The following is a 13977-nucleotide window of genomic DNA, read 5'->3' on the forward strand; positions in this document are numbered from 1 at the left end:
ACAAACAGTCTCAGTTCTGCTGTTACTCAGGCTGGTGCCTGACTTTGTAGCCTGGAAGTTTCTATAAAAAGAAACGTGTTTGGGCAAAGAAATAGAAATAAATTAAATTTTAAAGATATTGCCTGAGAAATCTATAACACAAGTACATGTTCTTCGCATTTAAGATTCTTGCTGCTTTGTGTAAGCAGACACAACACACCAATGGAGATTTAAAATCCTCTTTCTTTATTGATAAAAAATGGGGCAGCCTGTAGCCACAGGCACAGAGTTGTACCTGCTGCAGCAAACGAGGCCTTTGTGCACATTACAATTATTTTCTTAGAGGATTCCCTCCAAAGGCAGAGGCAGCGTGAGCCAGGTTAGTTCAGAACCTGAGGAAGCAGCGACCAACAAGCTTTAACTGCTTCCACGGATGGCAGACAAATCATCATTTGAATGGTACAGGGATTTGAGAGAGCAATTGCTAACAGGATTCTTCCTGACAGGGAGGGCTGGGAGAATTTACATCTGCGTGCTTACAGAAAAGAAAACTCGGGAGCTGGTACCGTGGAGCTGAGTTCACTGGGGGGGAATTCTGCCTGAGGTCGGCTTGTAGAGCCACAGATCCTGACACCTACAGTGATGCAGCTTTTTCATTTTCTTTAAAACGTTACGAAGGCTTAACGGTATGAATTGACACATTTCATGCCAAGCGCCTGCTCAGAACATTGAACTCCAACTCCTGGCCCTGCACAGGGTAGTCCAGGAATGACCACGTGCCCACTAAACATGTCCCAAACGTCCCAAATGTGCAGCCCCACAGCAGCAGGCAGGATGGCAGAGCCCAGGGGTGATGCTGCAGCCAGGTGTGTGTGTGTATGTGTATAAATATATATACACAGATATATATCGATGTAGATCTGCTGCGGGGGCCAGCAGAGCTCAGCCCTGGCAGCTGCCCCACGGAGCTGGACACGCTGGCTTGTTATTGCCAGGCTAAGAAAGGAAACAGGGCTGAGCAGGGCACGGCAGCTCCCAGCGACAGCCACGAGCCTGCGCGTGTGCAGGGGGACAAGTGCCATTGTTGGAGCCACGACAGAGGTGGCCTGTGCTCCCACAAGAGTGGCCCTGCAGCCAGAGCGGCCGTGTCTGCTGGAGCACGCCCTGGGCACAGCTGGGACCCGGGGCCAGCTGCCAGGCCAGGCCTGAAAGGACATTTGTCACAAATACTGCCAGAAAAACGCGCCACAGAACCATTCCCCCGTCAGCAGCGCTGTGCTGGGCCAGAAGCTGGCAGGAGGTGGCTCCTCCCGGGCTGAGGGGACACAGAGCTGCTGCCCCGGGGCTCTGCTCTGGCACTGGGGACACGTGGGGACCTCGGGGGGTGCCTGAGCACAGCCCCTCAACAGGGCCTGTCCCAAACTCCCCCTCCCCACAGCACCGGGCACAGGAGGCATTCCCTGGAAAACCGGGCACCTGCCCCTGGATTTTTCCTTTATTTTCCCAGTGAGTTACATAGAAGGGGCGGCTATCAGACACATCACCTTAATAGAACAGAAAGGTCATCATGCTTCTGATGCTGGGAGAATAGATTATGCATCTGATTCCTGGCCTGTTTGATATTGAAAACAGCATCAATAATGCATCAGAGCTGCCTTGAGCAGGGCTCAGCGCTCCCTTTGCCTCCTGACTTGCAATTCAGACATCAAGACTAATTGGGAAATGTGTGTTCTAGGTAGTAGTTGCCGAAATGAATGTTTCAACATGGTTAAAAATAAGTGAATTAATCCCTACCCAGGGTACCAATATCTGAAAGCAGAACACTGTTCTTACAAATGTGGAACATTTCCAACATCTGCCACAGCCCTGCGAGCACTGCTGTTCTCTGTTTTTGACAAATTGTTCTGATTTATTAGTTTAAACAAATCTTTTTGAGCCTCTGGTGCACCTTGAAATACTAGGAGAGAAAGAAAATGTAATGGCCGAGTTCCCACTTTTTCACATGAGTAATACCCACGTTCCATTTAGGATTGCACCAGCCTGTAGAGCCAGATGCAAGAAAACGAGTTTTCCTCTGAAAAGGAATTTCCTGCCAAGCCATGCAATCGTGTCCCGTGCTGGAGCTGTGCTTTGGCCTTTATCCACACAAACATTTGTCATATATCCATACAAACAGAGCATCACTCACTCAGCTGCAGGGTGAGAAGGAAACCCGTTGGGAATTGCATGGGAAAAGCAGTGAGCAGGCCAAGACACAAATTGTCCTGCACACAGGGGTCTGTTCTGCATTTCCTTCACATGCAGATCCCATGGATTCGCAGACAGAATCCAATCCCAGAGTCACTGGGGCTGGAAAAGCCCTCCCAGCCCGTGGAGTCCCAGCTGTGCCCCCTCCCCACCCTGTCCCCAGCCCTGAGTGCCACCTCCAGGGGACACCTCCAGGGATGGGCACTCCAACCCTCCCTGGGCAGTGCCAATCCCTGACCCCCTTTCCATGGGGAAATTCCTGCTGATCCCACCCTGAGCCTGCCCTGGCCCAGCCTGAGGCCGTTCCCTCTCCTCCTGTCCCTGTTCCCTGGAGCAGAGCCCGACCCCCCCGGCTGTCCCCTCCTGGCAGGAGCTGTGCAGAGCCACAAGGTCCCCCCTGAGCCTCCTTTGCTCCAGGCTCAGCCCCTTCCCAGCTCCCTCAGCCCCTCCTGGGGCTCCAGCCCCTTCCCAGCTCCCTCAGGAGTTCTCCAGCCCCTTCCCAGCTCCTCAGGAGTTCTCCAGCCCCTTCCCAGCTCCTCAGGAGTTCCCCAGCCCCTTCCCAGCTCCCTCAGGATCCTCCAGCCCCTTCCCAGCTCCCTCAGGAGTTCTCCAGCCCCTTCCCAGCTCCTCAGGAGTTCCCCAGCCCCTTCCCAGCTCCCTCAGGAGTTCCCCAGCCCCTTCCCAGCTCCCCCAGCCCCTCCTGGGGCTCCAGCCCTTTCCCAGCTCCGTTCCCTTCCCTGGACATTCTATGAGGATTTTTTTTTCTCTGTGCTGTTCAGATTGAGACTAATTTGATAAAATTCCTTTTTTAAAAAATACAAGCAGCGTGGGTGACCCAGCCCAGACCTCCCCAGAGGCACGTCTGACTGCTCCATGCTCTTGCTGAGGAAGTTGCAGGCTCCCCACGCTGCAAGGTTAACACACCCTGGTACCTGCAGCTGCCTGCTGCAGAGCAAGTCTCCATTTCCAAGGGAAATGAAAAACCAGCTCAGTGCTTCCCAGTGTGAAGTAAGCTGTGAAACCTATCTTTCATGAAATAATATCTGCTTTAAATTCAAAATAATTCCACCCCTCATCCCCCAGCCCTGACATCTCTGCAGATGGAAGTCTAGCCAAAGTTTTGCTGAGGATTAGATTGATTCCAGCAGCAGCTGTAACAGACACATGTCAAATCCCAACTGACCTGAATTTCTCCTCAAAGATTAATCCTTCCACCGTTGTTGGCTTTAACCCATTGATGGGTGTCCTTTGTGAGATCTACATTTGCAGCTTGCAGACTGCCCTTGTGTGTGAAGTTACCTGTTTGTGCCACCCCCAGGAATCCAAATCCCACCCTCTGGTTCTACATCCTAAGCCTCACACAGGTTTTTTGGGTTTTAAGTGCAAACCATGGCTGGATGTCAATTATGAAGCTAATTACGGTTATAGGGAGCACCTGGAGCTGTGCCAGGGGGTTTAGCTGGATATCAGGGAAAGGCTCTTCCCCAGAGGTGCTGGCACTGCCCAGGCTCCCCAGGGAATGGGCACGGCCCCGAGGCTGCCAGAGCTCCAGGAGGGTTTGGACAGCGCTCCAGGGATGCCAGGGTGGGATTTTGGGGGTCTGGGCAGGGCCAGGGCTGCACGGGGTGATCCTGTGGGTCCCAGCTCAGGACAGTCTCTGAACGCAGTGCTGGCAGCCACAATTGCTGCTAAATGCCAGCAGGTGGGTTTTAAAGCAGGACACCTGCTCCACTGTACAGCTCTTAGGGCTAATTTGCAGAAAGAGCAATAATTAATTAAAAACAGGTGACTAGGTAGGGAAGTAATTTCTCCTTTTTCTCAGATAACCCCCAATATTTAAGGTACAAAAATCCACGGAAGTTTCTGCAGTAAACTCCAAGAGCACACCCATCCAAGTGATCTGTTCAACTGCAGAAACTCAGCGTCATTTGGGGAGGACTGTTAGTGAGGAATATATTTCAGACCCAATTCCACGAGTTTAATAGCGTGTCACTGCGTTCTCCTGCTCACAAACAAGCTGTGCCATCCCTTCTCCCAAGGAATCCATGCCTGTGTAATTAACTAAATCAACTGTAACACAGATGGCATCGCACGATCCAAAAGCACTTGATGGAAACATTTTAAGCATGTTATTAACATCCCTAAATAACTGTTTAATGCTGCTCTCCAACCCTCTTTGCCACCAACACACAACACAGCTGGATTTGAGGATGGAAAAGGCAGTATTTAATTGCTGCACTCTTATAAAAGATTTTCAGTTCTTGGATTTATTCAATTTATAAATGAGCTTGAAAAATAACAGACTCAACAGTGGCAACAAAACCACTGCACTTTGGATTTCAGAATTAAGGTTAATTTCCAGACTGATTCATCATCATTAAATTCAGCTGTGAGGAACTGGGCAGCAGGAAAACCACTGATGGGAGTAGGAATCTTTCTTTAGGCTGACCCAGACTATCCAAAAATTACATTTCTATTTGACAGTGTGTTTTTCTTCTCAGTAGGTGTGTGCCCAGCTCTAAAGCAAGATAAAAATTGACATTTCACAGCAACAGAGAAGAATTTGAATGGAGAGTGGATTAATCTCCCAAATGCAAACAGCTGGGAGATGTCCATCAGGCTCTAGTGAAAAGCTGTTCCTGCAGCCTGGAAAACTGAGGATCAGATTATTTCAAACCTGATTTTTCATTGCTAAATATCCTGGTTTAAATGACCTTTTTGTGATGCTGTGAGTCCCCTCCCTAATGGCAGCCCACCTCTGCCCTGTTACTGAACGTGATCCTCGGCTGAGAAACACAAGAGTAAACAGAAAGCAACAGCACCACAAATAAACATAACCAGTGATTTCGGAAGAAAGCAGGAGCATGGCCAGACTCTGGGATGTGCTGTCAGGGGGTGGCACCCACCGGGGGCAGCGGTGCCAGGGATTAACAGCATTCCTGTCCCTCCCAATCCGTGTGCCAGGGCGAGGGCTGGCAGGGCGGGCTCTGCTGGGAGCCGGTGCCAGCCCTGCAGCCGGGCTCAGCTGGGAAGGTGCTCCCTGGGGAAGATCTAGAGAATTTTAGGTACATCCTGGGGGCAGGCAGGTATGGAGCAACCGAGAGCCTGGCGCTGCTTTCACCAGCACGGGTATTGCTGGGGCAGGTAAAGGGAGAGACCTAATCCAGAGATGGCAATCGAGTTCAGAGCACAGAAACTGTTCCGGTGGGATCCAGGGGCAGCCACAGCTGTGCCAGGGCCTGCCCACCCTCCCAGGGAACAATTCCTGCCCATTATCCCATCCATCCCTGCCCTCTGCCATTCCCCCTTCTCCAGTCCCTCTCCAGCTCTCTTGGAGCCTCTTTAGGCACTGGCTAAATAAATATTTCCAACTATACAGAAAAGATCCATTACAAAAAGGATTTTATAATAAAAGCAGCCCCTGGAAGATGACTGAATAAAATCCTAGAGGCAAAATGTCCTCCCAGCTAATGAGCCAGAAACCCTGACCAACCTGGCAGAACAAAGCTCCTGTTTCCAGAGGAGAGGCAGAGCAACAGGTGGGAGGGAAAAGGCTGCAGGCACACGGGAAAGAGCTCAGAGCAGTGGGAAGCACTGGTGTGGCAGGAGCCAAAGCCTGTGCCCATGGGGGTATGGAGGCACGGAGGTGACGCTGTGCTGCTGCCCTTGGCCAGGGCAGCTCTGCCAGGAGGGCTCTGCACCCACCACAGGCACACGCTGAGGACTCTGCAGCTGGACTCCGATTGTTCAGAGCTGATTTCATTTGAAATGCTGCATGAACCTCTGGAGTCAGCGTGCCTGGCGTGCCTGCAGCTGCCCTGAGCCTCACTGAACGCATCGGCAGGGGGGTGTGAGGCTCCAGGCACCGTGGCAGGCCCAGAGCCCAGGGGAAGGAAAGGCTGCTTCACCCTCACCTTCACATCTCCAGTCCAAGCGCCCCAGGCTGAACAAGCTGCCCAGAGCAGCTGGGGCTGCCCCATCCAAGTGTCCCAGGCCAGGCTGGACAGGGCTTGGAGCAGCCTGGGACAGTGGAAAGTGTCCCTGCCATGGCAGGGTGGCACTGGATAGGCTTTAAGGTCCCTTCCAACTCAAACCATTCTGGGATTCTCTGATCCATTTCTCTGGGAAAGTCTTATTTTCAACACAAGAACTCTATAGCCTTTTTTTTTTTTTTTTTTTTAAACCAAGACTAACAGCAACAGCAAAAACAAAACAAAACAAAACAAAAAAAAAAGAAAACAAAACAAAAAAAAAAAGAAAAAAAAACGGGAAAAGAGGAACCTCGACAGCTGCCTCTGCTTCTGCATTCTGCTTCTCCATTGGGTCACTAAAATACTAAAGCTGACTTCCTGGAGTTCACCTCTGAGGCCAAGTGACTCATTCCCAAGTGGCCTCTCCTGGCTGATGCCTCCTCCTGGGGAACCCCTCCCCTGCAGGAATCTCCCGCTCGGATGTGCAGATGACCAGGAGAAGCACCGGCCCTGCTTTTCGCTGTGAAATGTGCTGGTCGTGAAGCGGGGAAGCGTTCCCACCGGCAGCCCCCGGTACAGGCTGGAAGCTCCGAGCAGCCCGCTCCTGCACTGGGTTAGTGTGGCAGCTGGGTAATCTGGGATTTGAGTTCAGCCTTCTCCAGCCGTTTAGCCCTCTGCATTTGCTCCTTCGGGGAAAGTGGCTGCTGGCACCGCGCTGATCCTCAGCCGAGGAAGGGCTGTGCCCGTCTGGCTCCTGACCCGCCCGGTGCCGACCGCTGCTCCGGGAGCGCCGCACCGGGCTCTGCCCGGCCGGGAGGGCGGAGGGGATGCTGCGGGGGATGGTCCCCGCGGGATGTGTCCCCCAGCCCGGAGGGGATGCTGCAGGGGATGTTCCCCGCGGGATGTGATCCCTCAGCCCGGAGGGGATGCTGCGGGGGATGGTCCCTGCGGGATGTGATCCCTCAGCCCGGAGGGGATGCTGCAGGGGATGCTCCCCGCGGGGATGTGTCCCCCAGCCCGGAGGGGATGCTGCAGGGGATGTTCCCCGCGGGGATGTGTCCCCCAGCCCGGAGGGGACGCTCCCCGCGGGGATGTGTCCCTTAGCCCGGAGGGGATGCTGCAGGGGACGCTCCCCGAGGGGATGTGTCCCCCAGCCTGGAGGGGATGCTCCCCGCGGGGATGTGTCCCCCCAGCCCAGCCTGGCCGTTCTCAGGGCACTGAGGGAGGGACTGCGGCTCTGCAGAGCTCTGGGCACCCGGAGGGACAGCGTTGGGAACAGCAATGGCCGTGGCTGCTCCGCTCCGGGGGAGCCTGGGAGTTCTTTAATCTAAAGGATACAAATCCCTACGGTTCACTACGTCCAGGGCAGAAGCCCACGCCCAGCAAGCCCTGCCCAGCGAGCCAGCGGCTGCCGGCAGGCAGAGGGGCTGAGGAACGTGGGCTGTGCTTGGGGCAGCAGAGTGAGCCCAGTGAGTCCGGGCACCCACAGGCGATGGGCAGGCGAGGGTGGAAATCTGGATCCCCGGTTCACAAGGACACTTCAGGGTCGGGCCCTGCTGTGATGAACTGCTCGGGAGCTGTGGGATCACAGAATATCCGAGCTGGATGTGGCCCACAGGGACCCTGAGCCCAGCTCCCGGCCCAGCCAGGGCACCCCAACAGCCCCTCCCCGTGCAGCCCCGACAGGAGACTGAGCAGTGTGGTGTGATGTGATGTGTAACAAACTCCAGGCACGCTGGGGACCCACACAAAGCTGATTCCCAGCTGCAAGCTCCAAGGCCCAGAGCTGGGGCTGGCACTGTTTGGTGTGCTGGTGACCTGGTAAAGGGCAGGACATAAAAATCTGCTGACAACAGAGGATTATCTAGGTCAATCAGGAAAGAGGACAAGGCAGGCAAAAGGAAAAACAAACAAACAAACAAACAAAAAAACCCCCAAAAAACAACAATAACCTCAAATTAGAAAAAATAGGTAACTTAGCAACACAAAATTCAATCCATGAAAGTACAAGATAATCTACATTTAAAAATACAATTTGACATATCCTGCACACAGAGATTTAGGAGGAAAGATCAAGTCATCACTGAGGACATCTGTTGTGCACACAGCAATGTAAATAAGGTATTACAGTGGCAGGAGATGTGAAATCAGAGGAAAAGCATTATGATACTGCAGAAAGCTAAATGGTAGGTGCTCATTAATCCTAATTCTCCTAAATGAAACATAATAGGTGCAACCAGGTAATAGAAGAGTGAGGCTCTGTGATTTTTTGGAAGGACATTGAAGAGGAAGTTGTTAAATGATTGATAGTGTGTAGGTGAAAAGGATGTTTCAGTTACTTTTTTGTACTAATGCAAGAACAAGGAACCACCCTGTGGGCACTGGCAGGAAATGAAACGATTTTTCCGGTGGCAAGATGAATCTTTGACTTGGGATCACACACCACAAACCCTGGGAGCAGCTGCCCATCGTTCTGCTGCTCCTGGGGCCAAACCACCGCTGGCCAGGAAAAGGCAGGAGCTGAGTCCCTGGTGCTGGGGGCAGCCCCCAGCCCCAGAGCAGCCACCACAGCCCAGCCCAGCCCTTCCAGCCCATCACCCCGGCCTGCAGCAGGCAGGGCAGGCCAGGACTGGCACTCCCTGGCACTCTGCCTTTGGGGACAGAGTATTGTCCTCCTCGTTTAACTGTTCCTGTGCTGAAATCACAGCTCCTGCTTTGCTCTTGCAAAGTGGGACAGGACAAAGGTCCTGCTGGCACAGCTGGGAGAGCCCTGCTGGGCCTGGAGGAGAGGGAAGAGCCCAGAGGCTCCGGAGGGGGGCAAGGGGCTGGGAGGAGAGGCCCCAGCTGAATTCCTCAGGATGAGAGCAAGCAGCCTCAAGTCGCACCAGGGGAGGTTTGGGTTTGAGGTCAGGAAAAATCTCTACACAGAAAGAGTTGTCCAGTCCTGCCAAGGGCAGTGATGGAGTCACCATCCCTGGAAGTGTTCACAAAATGCAGATGTGGCACTCAGGACCATGGGTTAGAGGTGAACATGGTGATGGTGTGGGACAATAGCTGGGTTTGATGATCACCAAGGGTATTTTCAACCTTATCAATTCTGTGATTCTATGATTCCGTGGTTCTGCTCCATCCCTCAGGGATGTCAGCTCAGGCCACGGTGACCTGCAGTGGTCAGGCAGCTGGAGATGTGCTGATTACCCACGGATCAGCAACACCACAGCTCCCAAAGACACGGAGTTTTAAAAAACTTTTTAAAAGCTTATTTTAAAGTACAAGAAAAACATGTCTAACAATAATAACAACTTCAGATTTGCTTTCAAAACCAAATCTGCGATTGAAATGACCACAGATACACTGGAAACAGCAGCCCAAGAGCATTTTTCTGTCTAGATAATACATATCTTGGCAGCATTTCAACAGAACTAGAATTACTTTCAAGTGTCAAATGCCACATTTTACCGGTGCTCAGGAAATGCTCCTGTGTCCCTGTCCTACCTGCAGCCTGTCAGGAAATGCTCCTGTGTCCCTGTCCTACCTGCAGCCTGTCAGGAAATGCTCCTGTGTCCCTGTCCTCCCTGCAGGTTCTCTGCTGTAAGGGAACTCTCCTGTCTTTCCTTCAGCAACCCCAGCTCCCTCCTCCCTGTATAAATTCCTCTGGATCTGACAGCCAGTTCCGTGGGCTGGAGGAGATAAAAAAGCTCCAGGGAACAATCCCCTGGGGCCGTGCGGGTGCAGCCCCGGAGCCGGGCACGGGGCACGGACGGAGCTGAGAGCCCGCAGCAGACAAACCCCGGTGCCAGGCCCGGAGCAGCCCCGGGCCCCGGGCTGCACAGGCGTTTGTGGCGGCGAGGACAGCCCGGAACGGGAGAGCGGCTCCGGCACAGCCTCGGCACCGGCAATGCTGCGGGAGCAGCTCCGCCGGCACCGGAACCGCCACCGGCACCGGCAGAACTGCCCTTGGCACCGGGCACGGCTCTCCGGCCCCTCCGGCCCCGGCTGGGCCGCTCCGGGTGCTGCCAGCCCGGGACAGGGCTCGGTCCTGCCCGGGACGCGCATCCCGAGCCGCTGGCAGCGCCCGCAGCTGCTCCGTGCCCGGGACGCGCCCGGAATGTGCCCGGAATGTGCCCGGAATGTGCCTGGCATGTGCCCGGGATATGCCCAGGACGTGCCCGGGATGTGCCCGGGACGTGCCCGGGAGGTGCCCGGGAGGTGCCCGGGATGTGCCCGGGACGTGCCCGGGATATGCCCAGGACGTGCCCGGGATGTGCCCGGGATGTGCCCGGGACGTGCCCGGGATATGCCCAGGACGTGCCCGGGATGTGCCCGGGATGTGCCCGGGACGTGCCCGGGACGTGCCCGGGATGTGCCTCGGCACAGCCGTGCCACCCCCACCCTGCGGGCCACCAGTGCCGCTGCACGTTCCCGCAGACGCGTTCAGTTTACGGAGCACTTTAATGAGATTTTAAAAATCATTTCAGGCGAGAAAAGCAGGCGGGCAGCATCCCGGAGCCCTCCGCTCACCTCTGCCTCAAGGCCGGCGGCGCGGCGGCTCCCGGCTTGTCACGGCTCCAGCTCCGAGGGGCTGTGACTCAGCAAAGGAGCAGCTTTTCATTTTTCAGATGGAACTTACCAAACCGTGCCAACAGTACGGGGAGGATCTGCTTCCTGGATCCACTGCTCTGCCAGCCTCTCCCGAGGTATTTCCACTGAACCCTCCCCATCTGGTTACGTTACAACAGGAAACGGTTTCTTGGGGGAAAAAAATCAAATGCAAAGGCTGCACGGGAGCCGGGGCTGAGCGAGCAGGGAGGGACTGGCAGCCTCTACCTGCGCTGCATGGAAAAGCAAAGGTGACGTCTCGCTGCCGGCCTGGGAGCTCGGCTGCTGCCAGCCGGACAGCGCATCCCGGAGCTGCGGGTGCCTGTGCTGGGCTGGAACGGGAACGGGAACGGGAACGGCAATGGCAACGGGAACAGGAATGGGAACGGCAATGGGAAAGGCAACAAGAACGGCAACTGGAACAGGAATGGGAATGGCAATGGGAAAGGCAACGGGAATGGCAACGGGAATGGGAAGCCCTGCCCGAGGAGCCCCTGCCCCAGGAGCCCCGGCAGGCTGGCAGGGATGCCAAGTGCCCCACGAGTGAGGCTGGCTCTGGGAGGATCCCTCCAGCCTTCCCACAGGATGGGACCAGGCAGGGAAAGAGCTCCTCACCCCAACCACAGCCCTGAGCCAGACCCCACCACGTCCCTGGGCTCTGCACTGCCCACAGCACGGAGGGACAGCCCAGGGGGTTCCTGAGTGGGGTCTCAGGTGGGCTGGGAAGGGCTGAGATCCCCGTCTGGCAGGCTGAGCCCGCCTGGGTGGGCAGGAGCACGGGTATGACCCAGCTGGGCGACCTGTGTCTGCTGCTGGCACAGCCCGAGCTGCAGCAGCTCAGCAGAAGCAGCTGAGCCACCCCATAAACCCCCCAGCCCGCCCCAGGGTATCCCCAGCTCTGGCACTGCCCCACACCTGGGCAGGTGTCTGCAGGGTGGCACAGCTCCAGGCCCCGCAGCCCGGGTTGTGGCATTCACCTTCTCTGGACAGAGGGACACAATTCTGTCTCTCAGGAGAGGCACAGAGAGAAGAGGAGAAAACAATCTTTATCTCTGCCCCTTTCCTTTCCCCATGTGGAATGTGGTGTGGAGATTGTTCACCTGCAGGGATTGCTGGGCTGGATTCTGGTGAAGGTTGTTTGGGGTCAGTGACCAGTGGGATCCAGCTGAGAGTCACAGTTTGAGTTAGTTGATGGGTGAGTAAGAAGTGAGTATGTAGAATAGGATAGTCTCTCTTTAAATAGTCCATTAATGTAATATAGTATAGTTTTAATAAAGCTATCCTTCAGCCTCCTGATCTGGAGCAGACATCAGCATTTCTTCCCTGTCGGGGTTGCCTTTATTGCTACAGCCGGGTCGGACACACGGACACTGTCCTGTCCCTGCTCACCCCTGCCCTGCCCTGCCCTTGCCATTTACGACCAGAGAAAGGTGAATGCTCAGCCTGTTCCTGTGGAGAGGGAAAGCTGGAAGTCACTTCCAGAATGATCCAACCAGAACTGCTCCAGAGTCCAGCCTGTGACAAATTAGCAAACACGTCCTTTAATTACAGAAAGCTTTCCCCTTTGATTTTTAATTAGAAGCAAGAATGCAGATGCCATTTACATAAAAGGACTGTCTTATTTTCCTTCCTGTGCTGGCACTACTGAATCTCAAACACATCCTGCAAATTTCCATGGATTTAACAAAGTCCTCAAGGTTACAAAGCTTCTGAGCATCAGGTTTTGAGATACGGGTGCTCCAGCAGCAGCCAAACGTTGGTGCAGAAGAGATACAGAAGACATACATATAGAAGAGATACATAGAGAATTCTGACATCTCTGCAGACAAAAATCTGTTCAAACCACTAAAATATTACTGACCATCAGGTTCAGTTTTCAGGTGTGAATTAATGATCAGCATCTTCTTTAAAAAGAGAAATACAAGGTGCAGTTGAGAGTTTTAGAATGGACTCAATGAGAGAATGAGTAAGAAGGCAGAAGAATGAAATTTTCATGTCATGCAGGAGACATGAGGTGAATACTTCAATAAAGGAATAACAAAACCAGAAAAAAAAAAAATCAATACTAGCCTGAAGCACTAGAGAATCCCAATTTAAAAGAGCCTCCAACCCCCAGGAGAGCAGGGCTGGCTGTGCTCCTGCTGCCAGAGCTACTGCTCACAGCAGCTCCGTGCACTGGCCTGGCTTCAAAGGGGAGGGGGCAGCAGCCCCGACCCCCCAAGGACAGAATCCAGCAGACTGCCCCTGATTACACAGCAGCAACACCTCTGGGAGGGGAGACAGACCCCAGGAAAGGCTGCAACCTCTGCATCTCAAACTCAGCCATTTCTTTCAGCAGTCTGACCCTTGTATTTGTTATATCCTTAAAATCCCAGGTTGGTTTGGGTTGCAAAGGAACTCAAAGCTCCTCTCACCCCACCCCTGCTGCGGCTTCCACCATCCCAGGTTGTTCCAAGCCCCAGTGTCCAACCTGCCCTTGGGCACTTCCAACCCACGCCATGGGCTGGGAGCCTTCCAGCAGAGGAGGAAATAAACTGGGGGAATGGAAGAGAAATGCCCTGTTTGGAGCTGAACAGGGGCTTTAAGTGCTCAGCTTCCCTGCCCTGCTCCCCTTTACTCCAGGACATAAACTGAAGGGAATGGAAGAGAAATGCCCTGTTTGGAGCTGAACAGGGGCCTTCAGTGCTCAGCTTCCCTCTCCTGCCCTGCTCCTCTTTACTCCAGGAAATAAACTGAAGGGAATGGAAGAGAAATGCCCTGGCTGGGGCTGAACAGGGGCCTTCAGTGCTCAGCTTCCCTCTCCTGCCCTGCTCCCCTTTACTCCAGGAAATAAACTGAAGGGAATGGAAGAGAAATGCCCTGGTTGGGGCTGAACAGGGGCTTTCAGTGCTCAGTTCCTGCCCTGCCCTGCTCCCCTTTACTCCAGGGCCTAAACCAGGGGGAATGGAGGTGAATGCCCTGTTTGGAGCTGAACAGGGGCTTTCAGTGCTCAGTCCCTGCCCTGCTCCCCTTTACTCCAGGGCAAGCCTGTCCCCGGCAGCCCCCAGGGGGATCCCCGAGCCCTGCTCAGCCCTGCACAGCGACACATCCCTCTGCTCACTGCATCGAGGAAAACATGACTCTCTCCACCGGCAAAGGGGCTTGTAGCAAAGAGATTTTGAAAGCAAACCCATCCTCAGGA

The 13977-nt window shown here is 54.3% G+C and overlaps 1 protein-coding gene across 15 annotated transcripts in view; it reads right to left on the reverse strand.

Moving 5' to 3' along the window:
• JAKMIP3 (Janus kinase and microtubule interacting protein 3) overlaps positions 1–13977 on the reverse strand; it is a 65621-nt gene that overhangs the window by 43877 nt on the left and 7767 nt on the right. The window lies entirely within an intron of this gene.

Source organism: Vidua chalybeata, chromosome 8 (assembly GCF_026979565.1).
Source record: "Vidua chalybeata isolate OUT-0048 chromosome 8, bVidCha1 merged haplotype, whole genome shotgun sequence".
NCBI classification, from domain to species: Eukaryota; Metazoa; Chordata; class Aves; order Passeriformes; family Viduidae; genus Vidua; species Vidua chalybeata.